Genomic DNA, 13469 nt, shown 5'->3' on the forward strand with positions numbered 1-13469 from the left:
AGCAACGTGACAGGTACCAAAGTTCCCGTACTCCCTGCAGTAGTGCTGGCACAGCAATGTAGGTGCACCTGGTATTCACGGTGAGGTCATACCCCATCCGCCCCTAAACCCCTACCCCAGAATGATTATGGGGTCCCTCCTGTCATTTGTTCATCACTGCCTACTGCCAGGCCAATCAAATACCTGAGAGAGTATATAAGTAAGACACATTTCCATTATACTGCAACAAATGATCTCAGCACAAAATGCACATTTCTGTATGTAAAAAAAAAAAAAGTACTTTGACATACAAAAGCACAATTATGTAAAAAAACAAATAATAAGTAAAAATACTATAACCCACATCAGCATGCTTGCTACCCACACAATAAACCTTTCTTGTTTAATTATGTTTGGGTTGCACGGTGTAATTGTAATGCAATAAGCATTGCTGGGGTTTATTTTCACTATAAAACCTGTCTTGTGTGAAGAGAAGCATGAATGATAAATATATAAGCAGACGCGTATTTGTGTTTGGTATAAATGAATAACATAGGAAGCCAGCAGAAGGGGGTTTAATAGCATGGTCCAAGATTAGTTTGCAGGGCTGTCTGCAGCATTACAAGGGAAGTGTAGCAATGAGGAGGACATTGGAGGCCATTGATACCAATTAAAAGTGAATGAGTTGTGTCTTTTACCAGAATACATACGTTTGTTTTAAGAGCATGCTGGAAATTGTGCAGAGTTTCTGGCCACTGACCACTTATTTAATAAACTTTGTTGATTGAATCAGGCCATAAATCGGCAGAGTTAGAGATGGACAGTATTGCACACCCGCGCAGGGAAGCATACAGAGGTGTCTATTTCCTACAGAAATCTGCGATACCAGATGCTGCCACGGACGTTGGTCATGATGGTTGCTGCTTTGTCCAGGCTGCGCAAGCTGAAACTTACTCAGCCTGGCTGTCAGAACTGGACAGCCGGATCCATGAAGTCTGCGTCCGACATCGCAGACCCTGGACTTGACGCCCCCCTCCCTGTTTTGGAGAAAGGTCCTCGTGTCCGCCACCCCAAACGCCGCAGCATGTCAATCATGCCTCGGGTAAGGGGGGGCTGTGAGCAATCACGCCGGACACGTTCTGCACATGCACAGACCCCCAACAATCGGAGGTGTACGCAAGGACTGTAACTAGGGTAGCGCGACCAGTGCCATGGCACATGGCACCACAGGGCAGGGGATGCTGTTTGAGCCTGTAAGTTTTCCGGTTTATGATCATTCTCACTTGTAGCTTCCTCTGCTCTTATACCCAGCATCTCCTGGCCCCTCTCTCTTCCATGGCCCTTTTTCTGGTGCACTATCTTATGTCCCAATTTAAAAAATGGGAGGAGGGGCACCAATGCTCTCTCTGGCACAGGGCACCAAAAAGTCTAGTTACGGCTCTGGTGTACGCTAGCCATCTATGAACCAGTCCCATAGTCTGGTTGAGTCTGCATGAGCCAAGCTTACAAACACCGCTCTTTGTACTAAAGACACACACTAAGGGACCTATGTATCAAAGCTTGATGAGAGATAAAATTGTGAGAGAAAAAGTATTAACCAATCAGCTCCTAATTGTCATTTTTCAAACACAGCCTATAAAATGTAAGTTAGAAGCTGATTGGTTGGTGATTTATTTCTCACAATTTTCTCTCTCACCAAACTTTGACCCCTAAAGCTGGGTACACACTGAGACAATGGTGTTACAATTTGGCCAAATCGTAACAACATATCGTGCAGTGTGTATGCTCCCGCAGTCCCGCAGTCGCATAAGTCGTCGTCAGATTTCATGTGCAGCACATCAAACCTGACGATATTGCTTGCGGCTCCATGCTTGTTAATGAAGCACAGAATGAGGGATGGTTATACACAAACACATACATCTAGCCTCAATACGCCACACGGCGTGACTTGCCTGATGTGAGTGAGCGGCCAGGTCCCGTGCTATTTTGCTAGCATCGGGCATCTTTTTTTGACGAAAATGCGTCTAAGTCACAATGCGATGCAACTAGTACACACCAGGACACTGTGCTGATTAATGTGATATGTGACTCATGTATAGCTGTGTGCACCTGAGTCTGTATATGATCCACAACGGAACTTAGAATGAAAAATCTACGACCGCTACCTTCTAGCACTTTATATACAGATTAAGGGACTCTGTCGCACATAGATATACAAGTGTTGCATATAAAATTAATCAGCACAGTCTGCTGGGGCATTCTAGTCACGCCACATTGCCACTTTGGCGTCTTTTTTGCTGAAAGTGCATCTGACGCTTTGTAGCTCGACCGCAGCAAAGATGTGTAAGGACACATCTGTGTGTGTGAATATATATATATATATATATATATATATATATATATAAATATATATAGTGGTTGTAGGACAGCGCACAAGCAAATGTCCCATATGGAGGATGTGGAAATGTCAGTTCTGTACACTGATCCTTAGGTGAAGGTGGAGGCAGTCTTTCAGTGTTTCCGTGTGGCAAACGGATTGAGGTGATCTAAAAAGGAAGGGGTAGAAGACATGTGCCTAATAGCGTAGTAAATTTAAATAAAGGGGTGCACGTGCTCCAAAGTGAATGTGCGTACCAAATAATAATTCTTTAATTCTTATCTGAAAATCCACTCTGGCAGGTCAGCGGATGAGATGGATACGGGGCTCTTGGTACTTTTAGAAACCTTATATAGAGGGGCTCAAATAGAGCCAGAGACAAATATCATATAGTGTAGTACTTCCTGGAATTGGTAGATGACGCTAATTAAATATTATATGCGTACCAGATAGCACTTGGAAAACAGCATATAGTCGTAAGTTCCTGATCACTCCTCCAATATCCCTTAGCAACCCCAGCAATTTCTCATATGGGTATGTTTGTAAGCTTAAGACCAAGCAGAAATGACCCAGTATCAGTGGTGATATTTCAAAAGGGGGATTTATTACAGCATAACAAGGGATATGGAAATATCAAATTTAAGCCAGGACCCATATTCATGTTTAAATTGTATGCAAGCTTGAGCCAAAGGTGACCAAGATCATTTATCTGAGAATCAGTGTAGGGACTGGCCAGATGGGAATGACCGTGAAGCGGTGGTCAGCTTAACAAATTATTGCAATATTTTGGAACCAACATTCCCTGTATTCAAAGGAGTTACAGTTTGAAAAGCATGTGAGTGCCGAGTTTGTATGATACTCTTTATGTAGATGGTGTGGTCACATACCAAGGGCACCCCAGATGGCTGAGTGCCGTGGATTAAACCTGTTATAGTGTGTGTATGTAGTTTGTATGCATGTATGTATGTATGTATGTATGTATGTATATATGTATATATATATATTTATATATTACACACATACACATACATACAGACTAGAACCTAAATGGCTGCAAATGTGGCCATTGCCTTCCTCTATATCTATCTGTCTATATATGTATATATAATATGAGATATGATTACTTTTGTTATCTCTATTTCTACGAAGTCCATAGGGTTCCACAGGATACCTTGGGGTATAGGTGATGACGTCAGGCATCGGGCACCATAGAGTTAAGTTTTCAGCCTCCCAGGATGCACTAGGGTCCCCCTCCAATACCCCGCCCCCGAGCCAAGGCATCTCAGTTACGTACCAAGCCAGAGGCCGGAGGAGGAGAAGGAAGAGAGAGAAAAAAGATGTGGACACACACAAGAATCACATTCTCACCAGAGGGAGACGGAAAAACCGGTGACCAGAGCAAAGCCCATCTGCACCACAGGTGCGACAGGGCGGGAGTCCTGTGGAACCCTATGGACTTCGTAGAAATAGAGATAACAAAGGTAAGTTCTTACCATATCTCATATTTTCTACTTCAGGGTCCATAGGGTGTATCCACAGGATACCTTGGGGATGTCCCAAAGCAGTATCCTTTAAGGGTGGGGACGCTCCTGTGCTGAAAGGAGAATCCGCCACCCGAAGAAAGCATCCTGAGAGGCAAAGGTGTCAAACGCGTAATACCTCACAAAAGGTGTGGACAGAGGACCACGTGGCCGCCTTGCAGATCTGGACTGCAGAGGCACCACGACGAGCTGCCCACGAAGGACCCACAGACCTAGTGGAATGAGCCTTTACAGAAGGAGGAACCGGCAGGCCTTCATGAAGATAAGCTTCTGAAATCGCCATACGGATCCAGGCTGCCAAAGTTTGCTTTGAAGCAGGCCAACCCTTTTTACGGAAGCCATAGAGGACAAACAAGGCGTCCGACTTCCTAAACGAAGAAGTGCGGTCAACATAAGTCCTTAAGGCCCGCACAACATCCAAAGTGGCCTCACCCACTGAAAGGCCAGGTGAGTTAAAAGCCGGTACAACTATTTCCTCGTTAACATGAAACTGGGAAACAACTTTGGGAAGAAATTCAGGACGAGTGCGCAGCACTGCCCTGTTCCCATGAAATATCAAGAAAGGGGGTCTACAAGAGAGAGCCCCTAAATCAGAAACACGTCTGGCCGAAGCTATGGCCAGAAGGAAAACAGTCTTAGCTGTTAGCCATTTAAGATCCACTGAGCCCAGTGGTTCAAACGGCGGTCCCTGGAGAGCCCTCAGGACCACAGCCAAGTCCCAAGGCGCCACAGGTGGAACAAATGGCGGCTGAATTCGCAGAACACCTTGCATAAAGGTGCGCACATCAGGGATTGTAGCAATCCTACAATGAAACCAGACAGACAGGGCAGAAACCTGCACCTTCAAAGAAGCAAGGCGAAGCCCATGGTCTAGTCCCGCTTGTAGGAAGGCTAGCACTCTAGACAGACGAAACTCCCGAGGTGCATAACCTCTCGGTCGACACCACTGGAAGAACGTATGCCACACGCGATGGTATATTCTCGCGGAAGACGGTTTCCGAGCTCTTAGCATGGTTCGCACTACAGAGCTGGAAAACCCCCCTGGACCTTAACATGGCCGTCTCAACAGCCACACCGTCAAAGACAGCCGAGTCAGGTCCGGGTGAAGACAAGGACCCTGTGACAGAAGGTCCGGTCGTAGCGGCAACGGCAGAGGACTGTCCACGGACAGACCCTGAAGGTCTGAGAACCAGTGCCGTCTGGGCCATGCGGGAGCTATCAACAGGAGCGTCCCTCCTTCCTGTTTGAACTTCCGGAGTACCAGCGGAAGAAGGGAAAACGGAGGAAACAGATAAGCGAACCGGAACGTCCACCGGACGGACAGAGCAAATCCACCAGAGACGCCTCTTCGTCTCTTTTGCGAGACCCGTACACCGGCAACTTGTTGTCGTGCCGGGACGCCATGAGGTTGATCTCTGGAAGACCCCAACTGTCCACCAGTAGTTAAAAAACGTCCGGGTGCAGGGACCATTCCCCCGGATGAACGTCCTGGCGACTGAGAAAGTCTGCCTCCCAGTTTAACACTCCCGGGATGAAGACTGCTGATATGGCCGGGAGATTGCGCTCCGCCCATACCAGGATTCGGGACACCTCTACGAGAGCCGCCCGACTTCGGGTTCCTCCTTGCCGATTTACTACGCTACGGTGGTAGCGTTGTCCGACTGGACCTGCACTGGGTGACCTTGGAGAACCCGATGTGCCTGCCGGAGGGCATTGAACACCGCGCGGAGCTCCAGAATGTTTATTGGAAGCTCTGTTTCTGCCTGAGTCCACCTGCCCTAGAACAAGTGTGGACCCGAGACTGCTTCCCATTCCCGAAGACTGGCGTCCGTTGTTAACAGGACCCAATTCGCCACCCAGAACGGACGACCCTTGTTGAGATGGGTAGTCTGCAACCACCAGGCTAGGGACAGGCGAACCTCCGGAGTGAGCACCATCGACTGGGACTTTAGACTCTGAGGCAGTCCATTCCATTTGGACAGGATCAGGTGCTGCAGAGGTCTGGAGTTAAACTGGGCATATTCCACCATGTCTAATACGGACACCATGGAGCCCAGTAACCTCATCGCCGAGTGCAGAGATATTTTAACCCGGCGGCTCTGTAGACAACTGCGCACCCTCAACTGCAAGGCAGAGATCTTTTCCCCCCGTCACAAAGATCCTTTGCTGTCCGGAGTCCAATAAGGCTCCGAGGTGCAGAATCCGCTGAGACGCGATCAGGGTGGACTTCTGCCAGTTTATTAACCAGCCGTGCCGTTGCAGTACCGCAATGGTCAGGTCCAAGTGGCGTAGAAGGAGCTCCGGAGATCCTGCCACTAAGAGAAGGTCGTCCAAGTACGGCAACATGCGGACTCCCTGCAGCCGCAGGGAAGCCGCCATGACCGCCATCACCTTGGTGAAAACACATGGTGCTATCGCCAGGCCAAAAGGTAACGCCCGGAACTGAAAGTGGTCGCTGCGGATTGCAAACCTGAGGAACTGCTGATGGCATAAAAGAATAGGGACATGCAGGTAAGCATCCTGTATGTCCAATGACACCATGTAGTTCCCAGGTTCCAGCGCCAGAATGATGGACCGTAGGGTCTCCATCCGAAACTTCGGTACCCGCAAAGACTTGTTGAGAGCTTTGAGGTTGAGTATCGGACGAAACAACCCATTGGGTTTCTGCACCAAAAAGAGATTGGAATAGAAACCCTGGCCCTTCTGGGAGAATGGAACAGGCACTATAACTCCAGCCTGGAGCATAGTGTGCAAGACCTTCCGTAGTTCCGTGGCTTTGTTCCGGTCTAATGGCAGACCCGAGGTGAAGAATCGAGACGGGGGTCTGTGCCGGAAGGAGAGGGCATACCCGTGGGAGACCACCTCGAGAACTCAAGTGTCTGTCGTGGTGACCGACCAACACCGGGCGAACTGCAGCAGGCGGCCTCCCACTTTGGGATCCGCCAAAGGGAGGCCCGGACCGTCAGGCCGCAGGTTTGTCATCTGGCTTAGGGGCCGGACGTCTGGTACTCCAGGCCTGCTTCTGGGGCTTGGCCGATTTTTTGGGGCCAGCCTGTCGGGGAAAGGACTGTGCTTTAGGCCTTCCCTGGGCCCTATAAGGCCGAAAGGACGACGTACCTGAACCAGAAGGAACTGCAGCAGACGGGAGACATGCTGATTTGGCTGCCGCCAGTGTGGCTACAATTTTGTCCAGGTCCGGACCAAATAGAACTCCATTAAAAGGCAACGCTTCCAAGCCCTTTTTGGAATCAGCGTCCGCCTTCCAAGATCGCAGCCATAAGGTGCGACGAGCAGCTACAGCTGCCGAAGAAATCCGAGATGCCAGGGTACTAATATCCAAGGCCGCTTCGTTGATATAAATGGCCGAATCCCGGAGATTGCCGATCAACTCCGTCTGTTCAGCCGAACAGTCAGAGTCGAAGGACGCCTCCAACGTATCAGCCCAGCGATCCATAGCTCTGGCAACCCAACAAAAGGCCATAGCTGGCCTAGCTGCCCCCCCCCCCCCCCCCCGCAAGGGAATAAACGGACTTTAGGCAGATCTCCACCTTGCAGTCCATAGCATCCTTTAGGGAAGACATGGATGGCATGGGCAATGTGGCACTACGGACTAGGCGTGTCAAATGAGAATCCACCTGTGGAGGGGATTCCCACTTAGAAAAATAATTATCCGCAAACAGATAAGCCACCGCCAAACGCCTCTGCGGCTGGTACCGTTTGCCAGGCTGTTTCCACGCCTCCTCTAAATGGTCCACCAATTGACCCGAAAGAGGAAACACTGTGGCGTCACCCTTAATATCCTTAAAAAAGGCATATTTAGATTTGGACACGGGAGGATCTTCGTCCTCAATCACCAAAGCTGTGCGGACTGCCTGAATAAGTCCAGGAATATACACCTTGGACCTAGCGTCCGTCTCTTTAGTACGGAGACGTTCCTGGTCCGAAAGATCCAGAAGCTCCCCATCATCAGACGTCACGTCGTCATCCTCATAAGGAGCAGACAGAGGCGCCACCGGCCGCTTATGTGGCCCTAACACAGACTCTCCTTGTAACACATCCGACAAGTGCTGTACAGAACTAGTCAGGGTATTAACCCACGCAGGCTCCTGAGAGACCTGGGGAGGGGAAATAGGGAGACTGTGGGGTACCATCAATTGTCTCGGGAAACCCTGCATGGGTGACGACACCACTGATTGCTGGGACAGTCCCATCTGTGAGAACGCAGGCTGCGGAGCTAACTGGCCCACCAGGGTTGTAAGCGCCTTAGCGAAACAAGCCCAGGGCGGCTCCTGCACCGATGCTTTGACAGTAATTGGCAGCGCCAATAAATAACACTGCCGGCATAGCCCCTCCGTGCTACCCTCCCCTTCCGTTATAGGTACTTTACACGTAGTACACTGAAGCTGGAGAGGAAAGTCACTCTCAGACATGATGGTAAGTATGTGACCCCTCTCACCAATACTTGCTAGTATCGCGAGAGACCACCCTGCAAGCACCGCACCGCAAGGGCTTTAGCAGAAAGAACAGGGACAGTGATAAGGCTGACAGTAAGAAATTAAAAGTACAGGCAGCAGCGCTAGCACAGTCACATACAATGCACAGAAAAACGAATTCCTGTACTATCAGTGCTGATACTCAACTACACAGACACAGACTCTGGTAGGACACACCGCTGCATACACAGACCTGACCACAGCGGAGGAGAGGTATGCGGGGGACCCAGACCACGATGCCTCCGATCATAGGCTTCCAGCAGCGTTCACCATGCGTTCTGAAGATGGCCACCGAGGAGCATAGAGGAGGCTGGCCTGGGGGAGGAGCGCTGCCACAGGGCCAGTCGGCGTGTGCAGAGAGGGCTGTGTGCAGCGGGGGAGGCGCCGGCTGTGAGACAGGGAAGGCGCGCTCCCCTGGCATGCATTTAACTCCTGGGACGCCGCAGCGCTACCGCTCTGCCGTGGTCCGCTGTCCCAGAGGGGTAGTGGAAGCGCAGGTTAATACCTGGCTCCACGCTGCAGCCAGTCCCCAGGGAGCCCCCTGCCTGGGAACTTAGGGCCATGTTCAGCAGGTTCCCACCGCGGGACCCCTGCTGCTTACCTGTAATCCCCCTTAAATCCGGCCATGGCCCAGAACATCTGGGGTCACCGCTGTGACCCCAGATGCTTACCAGCATCCCCGGATCGGTACCGGCGTCCTGGTACCGGCGGTGGTGTAGGGAAGACAGCATGGACGTCACTTCTGACTGTCCATGCTGTACTTCCAGATGTGCAACCACAGCTGCAAAGAAGAAAACTTCAGGGGCTCTTCTAAGCCCCCCTCTAGCAGGTGCATCCGACTCCGGCCGGGCACCACACGAAACTGAGATGCCTTGGCTCGGGGGCGGGGTATAGGAGGGGGACACTAGTGCATCCTGGTAGGCTGAAAGCTTTAACTCCATGGTCAAAAAGAGAGATCCTCTGGCGCCTCCTATAGGTACCGTATATGGCAAATGAAATGGTAATCATAAATTGGTAATAAAACAAATAGTTTATTTTAAGACACCATGAGCATGCTTATGTATGGTGAAATAGAACAATGTAAGATAGGCTTTAGCCAATAAAATATTACAAACTCACTAACAACATATAACATAAAACAGATACAATGGTAGATAGGATAACAGACACGCTATATATGCGTTTTACTCTGTTCCTAGAATCCTTGTATTGGTAGTCCAAATATGAGGAAGTAAGATATATGCAGATATCCTCCTAAGTAGAATGAGTCTCAAGTGATAGTTCCAAAATGCATATGCACATGTGCTTACCGCACTGGATGATGTTCCTCCAAATGGTGGCTTTCTCGGGAGGTAAGTCAGTTTGAAGTAGTTTGCCGGCAAACTTGGGGTGCTCTACGTATTGCAGACGTGAACCAGATCCCCCTCCACTGTCATCAATGTGTTTCGCCTACTACTAGGCTTCCTCAGGATGGTGTGTGGATGTCCTTCTTACCGACCTATTTATACCTACTCGCTCTGTGTTTCCCGTTCTGCTGCATGCACTTCACTTCCGGCCGGCGGCTCCACTGTGCTCGCGTCACTTCCGGTTACTCTGGATCATTGGATGGGGCAGGACCAGTCTTGCGTCAGCTTCCGGTCCGCTGTGTCATGCTGTCACACGTCACTTCCGCTTTACGATCGTGGAGTGAAAACGGGCACGTGGCTTTCCATCTTATTCCCATTTGAAGTCAGCGCTTTCCTTATGGGTGTATAAGGGATTGGATATCCTTGAAATGTCACATATTATCCATCATTCCAGGGTTGGCTTCACTGATGGCAAATCTTCCATTTAAGTTTGAAGTGATCATGTATAGGGTGACTGGACAAGGGACATACGACGAACATAAAATACAGACATCCATCAGGTCAGACTCAAAGACAATAGGAAGAAGAGAAAAGAAAAAGGCAACCAAAAAGATGATGCGCAGGGGATATTCAACCTGAGTAAGCATACTCTATCCCCTGCAGAAATTAATGTACTTAAGAAGGGACTCAAGTTTGCACCCACTAACGAGATCAATAGATTTAATACCTTTATAGATCTCCACAAATTTACAAGGAAAATAACTTAAAAAATTTTTTTCAATAGGAAAGAACACCAAATGGAGACACCATTAAAGGAAGACTCATATATCCATACAGATCTTAAAGAGAAATCCACTTTCTTCCCTCAGCATGTGAAGGGTAATCTGATCAGTACGTTCCAGAAACTAATGGAAGACGACATCCGGAATATGACAGAGAAAATTAATAAAAAACAGAGGCAAAACCTATCTTTCAGTGAAAGGAAAGCCCTACAGGGACTTAAGAAGAACGATAATATAGTGGTGAAACGCGCGGATAAGGGAGGAGGAATAGTCATCATGGACAGAGAAACATACATAGAAGAAGCCTATAATCTATTAAAGGAGGAAGGCACTTACGAACTCCTGAGAAGTGATCCGTCATGTGCGTTTTCTAAAGAACTAGGTGAAATTCTAAAAAAGGGTAAAGAAAGTAAAATACTAACGAAGAAAGAATTTGAATATTTATACCCTAAATGCCCTAAAATTCCAGTGTTCTATCATCTCCCCAAACTACACAAAGACCCAATCAAACCACCTGGCAGACCAATAGTGGCGGGTATAAATTCACTGACATCCAATTTATCTAAGTATATCGATCAATTCCTACAGCCCTTAGTGAAAAAGCAACGAGGTTATTTAAAGGATACTACACAAGTATTGGAGATCATACAAAAAATAAAATTGCAGGAGTCCTATACCCTAGCTACATGTGATGTTAAATCACTCTACACCTGTATAGAACACAATAAAGGGTGTAGAAATGTCAAGAAGATTTTGGAGGAAGATTCGGATTTGGACACAATACAGATCGAATATATTTTGGAAGGAATCAAATTCATTTTCACCCACAATTTCTTCTGGTTTGAGGACAAATTTTATATCCAGAAGCGAGGAACGGCGAATCTATTTTTAGCGCAGTGGGAAAAAGAAATGATCTGGACGAATAACATCTATCAAGAGAATCTAATTCTATGGATACGGTATATCGACGACATTATGATTGTATGGGATGGAGGAAGAGATTTATTGGAAAACTTTATTTCCAGTATTAATCAGAATGATGAAAACCTAACGTTCACCAGTGAAATAAGTAACAATAAGATCGACTTTCTTGACCTTACTATTTTCATTGAGAATAATAAAATAGAAACTAAAACATTCTCCAAACAAGTTGACTGCAACAGTTATCTAAATGCAAATAGCAATCATTTCCACAAGTGGATAACCAATATTCCGAAAGGGCAATTAAAACGTATAAGGAGAAACTGCTCAAGAAAAGAAGATTGGGATGAACAATCAAAAATCCTTATTGAACAATTCAAAGAAAAAGAATACGATATGGGCAAACTAGAGAAGGATCGAGAAGAGGTAGAATTACTGGAAAGAAGCACCCTTCTACAATACAAAGACAAAAAGGAGACCACACAAGAAAACAATGTATTATTCATCACGGATTTTTCAGGACAAAGTGGACTCCTGGAGAAATCCTTAAGAAGACACTGGCATATATTGAAGGCCGATGAAGATCTCATGAATTTTCTACCCAAAATGCCAAAAATTGTATACAGAAGAGCCCCCACCATAAAGAACACTCTAGTAAGAAGTCATCTGGATAAAAAGAAAGAAAAAGGGAGAAACACATGGCTACAGGGAAATACCCCGGGATTTTACAAGTGTGGAGGGTGTAGTGCATGTAAAAAAAACAATAGCCACACTACCAAACCTATTATAGACATTACATCTTATACTACGAAGATAAATTATAAAATAAAATAAAAATTGACATGTCACTCAAAAGGAGTGATATATCTACTGTCTTGCCCTTGCGGATATCAGTATGTAGGGAAGACGATCCGTAAATTGTCTGTGCGTATAAATGAACATCTGAACAACATAAGGAATAACAAGGAAAATCACAGCGTCTCCAAACATTTTCAGGAGGAACACAATAGCGATCCATCAGAACTAATGTTTGTGGGTCTGAAACAGGTATCAACTCCTTGGAGAGGTGGGAATCTGGATGATAGTTTACTCAAGGAAGAAACAAGAATGATTTTTGAATTGGGAACACTACAACCTCATGGCCTTAATATTGATTTCGAGCTGACACCATTCCTCAAATCTTAAACTTACATCTATAGTTGGCTATTTCTCTTATCTCATACTACTGTTCATAGCTTATTATTAAACCCCCTCCCCCCAATAATGAAACAACACTTGTCCTTTACGTATAATTCTTAATATATAGGATGTCTGTATTTTATGTTCGTCGTATGTCCCTTGTCCAGTCACCCTATACATGATCACTTCAAACTTAAATGGAAGATTTGCCATCAGTGAAGCCAACCCTGGAATGATGGATAATACGTGACATTTCAAGGATATCCAATCCCTTATACACCCATAAGGAAAGCGCTGACTTCAAATGGGAATAAGATGGAAAGCCACGTGCCCGTTTTCACTCCACGATCGTAAAGCGGAAGTGACGTGTGACAGCATGACACAGCGGACCGGAAGCTGACGTGAGACTGGTCCTGCCCCATCCAATGATCGAGAGTAACCGGAAGTGACGCGAGCACAGTGGAGCCGCCGGCCGGAAGTGAAGTGCATGCGGCAGAGCGGGAAACACAGAGCGAGTAGGTATAAATAGGTCGGTAAGAAGGACATCCACACACCATCCTGAGGAAGCCTAGTAGTAGGCGAAACGCGTTGATGACAGTGGAGGAGGATCTGGTTCACGTCTGAAATACGTAGAGCACCCCAAGTTTGCCGGCAAACTACTTCAAACTGACTTACCTCCCGAGAAAGCCACCATTTGGAGGAACATCATCCAGTGCGGTAAGCACATGTGCATATGCATTTTGGAACTATCACTTGAGACTCATTCTACTTAGGATGATATCTGCATATATCTTACTTCCTCATATTTGGACTACCTATACAAGGATTCTAGGAACAGAGTAAAACGCATA

General features: G+C 47.1%; 1 protein-coding gene across 1 annotated transcript in view; it reads right to left on the reverse strand.

Annotated features, from left to right (window-relative positions):
• The window catches only part of RIC8B (RIC8 guanine nucleotide exchange factor B), a 95701-nt gene that overhangs the window by 18480 nt on the left and 63752 nt on the right, over positions 1-13469 (reverse strand). The gene's annotated exons all lie outside the window — the stretch shown is intronic.

Source organism: Taudactylus pleione, unplaced genomic scaffold (genome assembly GCF_031769625.1).
Source record: "Taudactylus pleione unplaced genomic scaffold, aTauple2 ptg000225l, whole genome shotgun sequence".
NCBI lineage: Eukaryota > Metazoa > Chordata > Amphibia > Anura > Myobatrachidae > Taudactylus > Taudactylus pleione.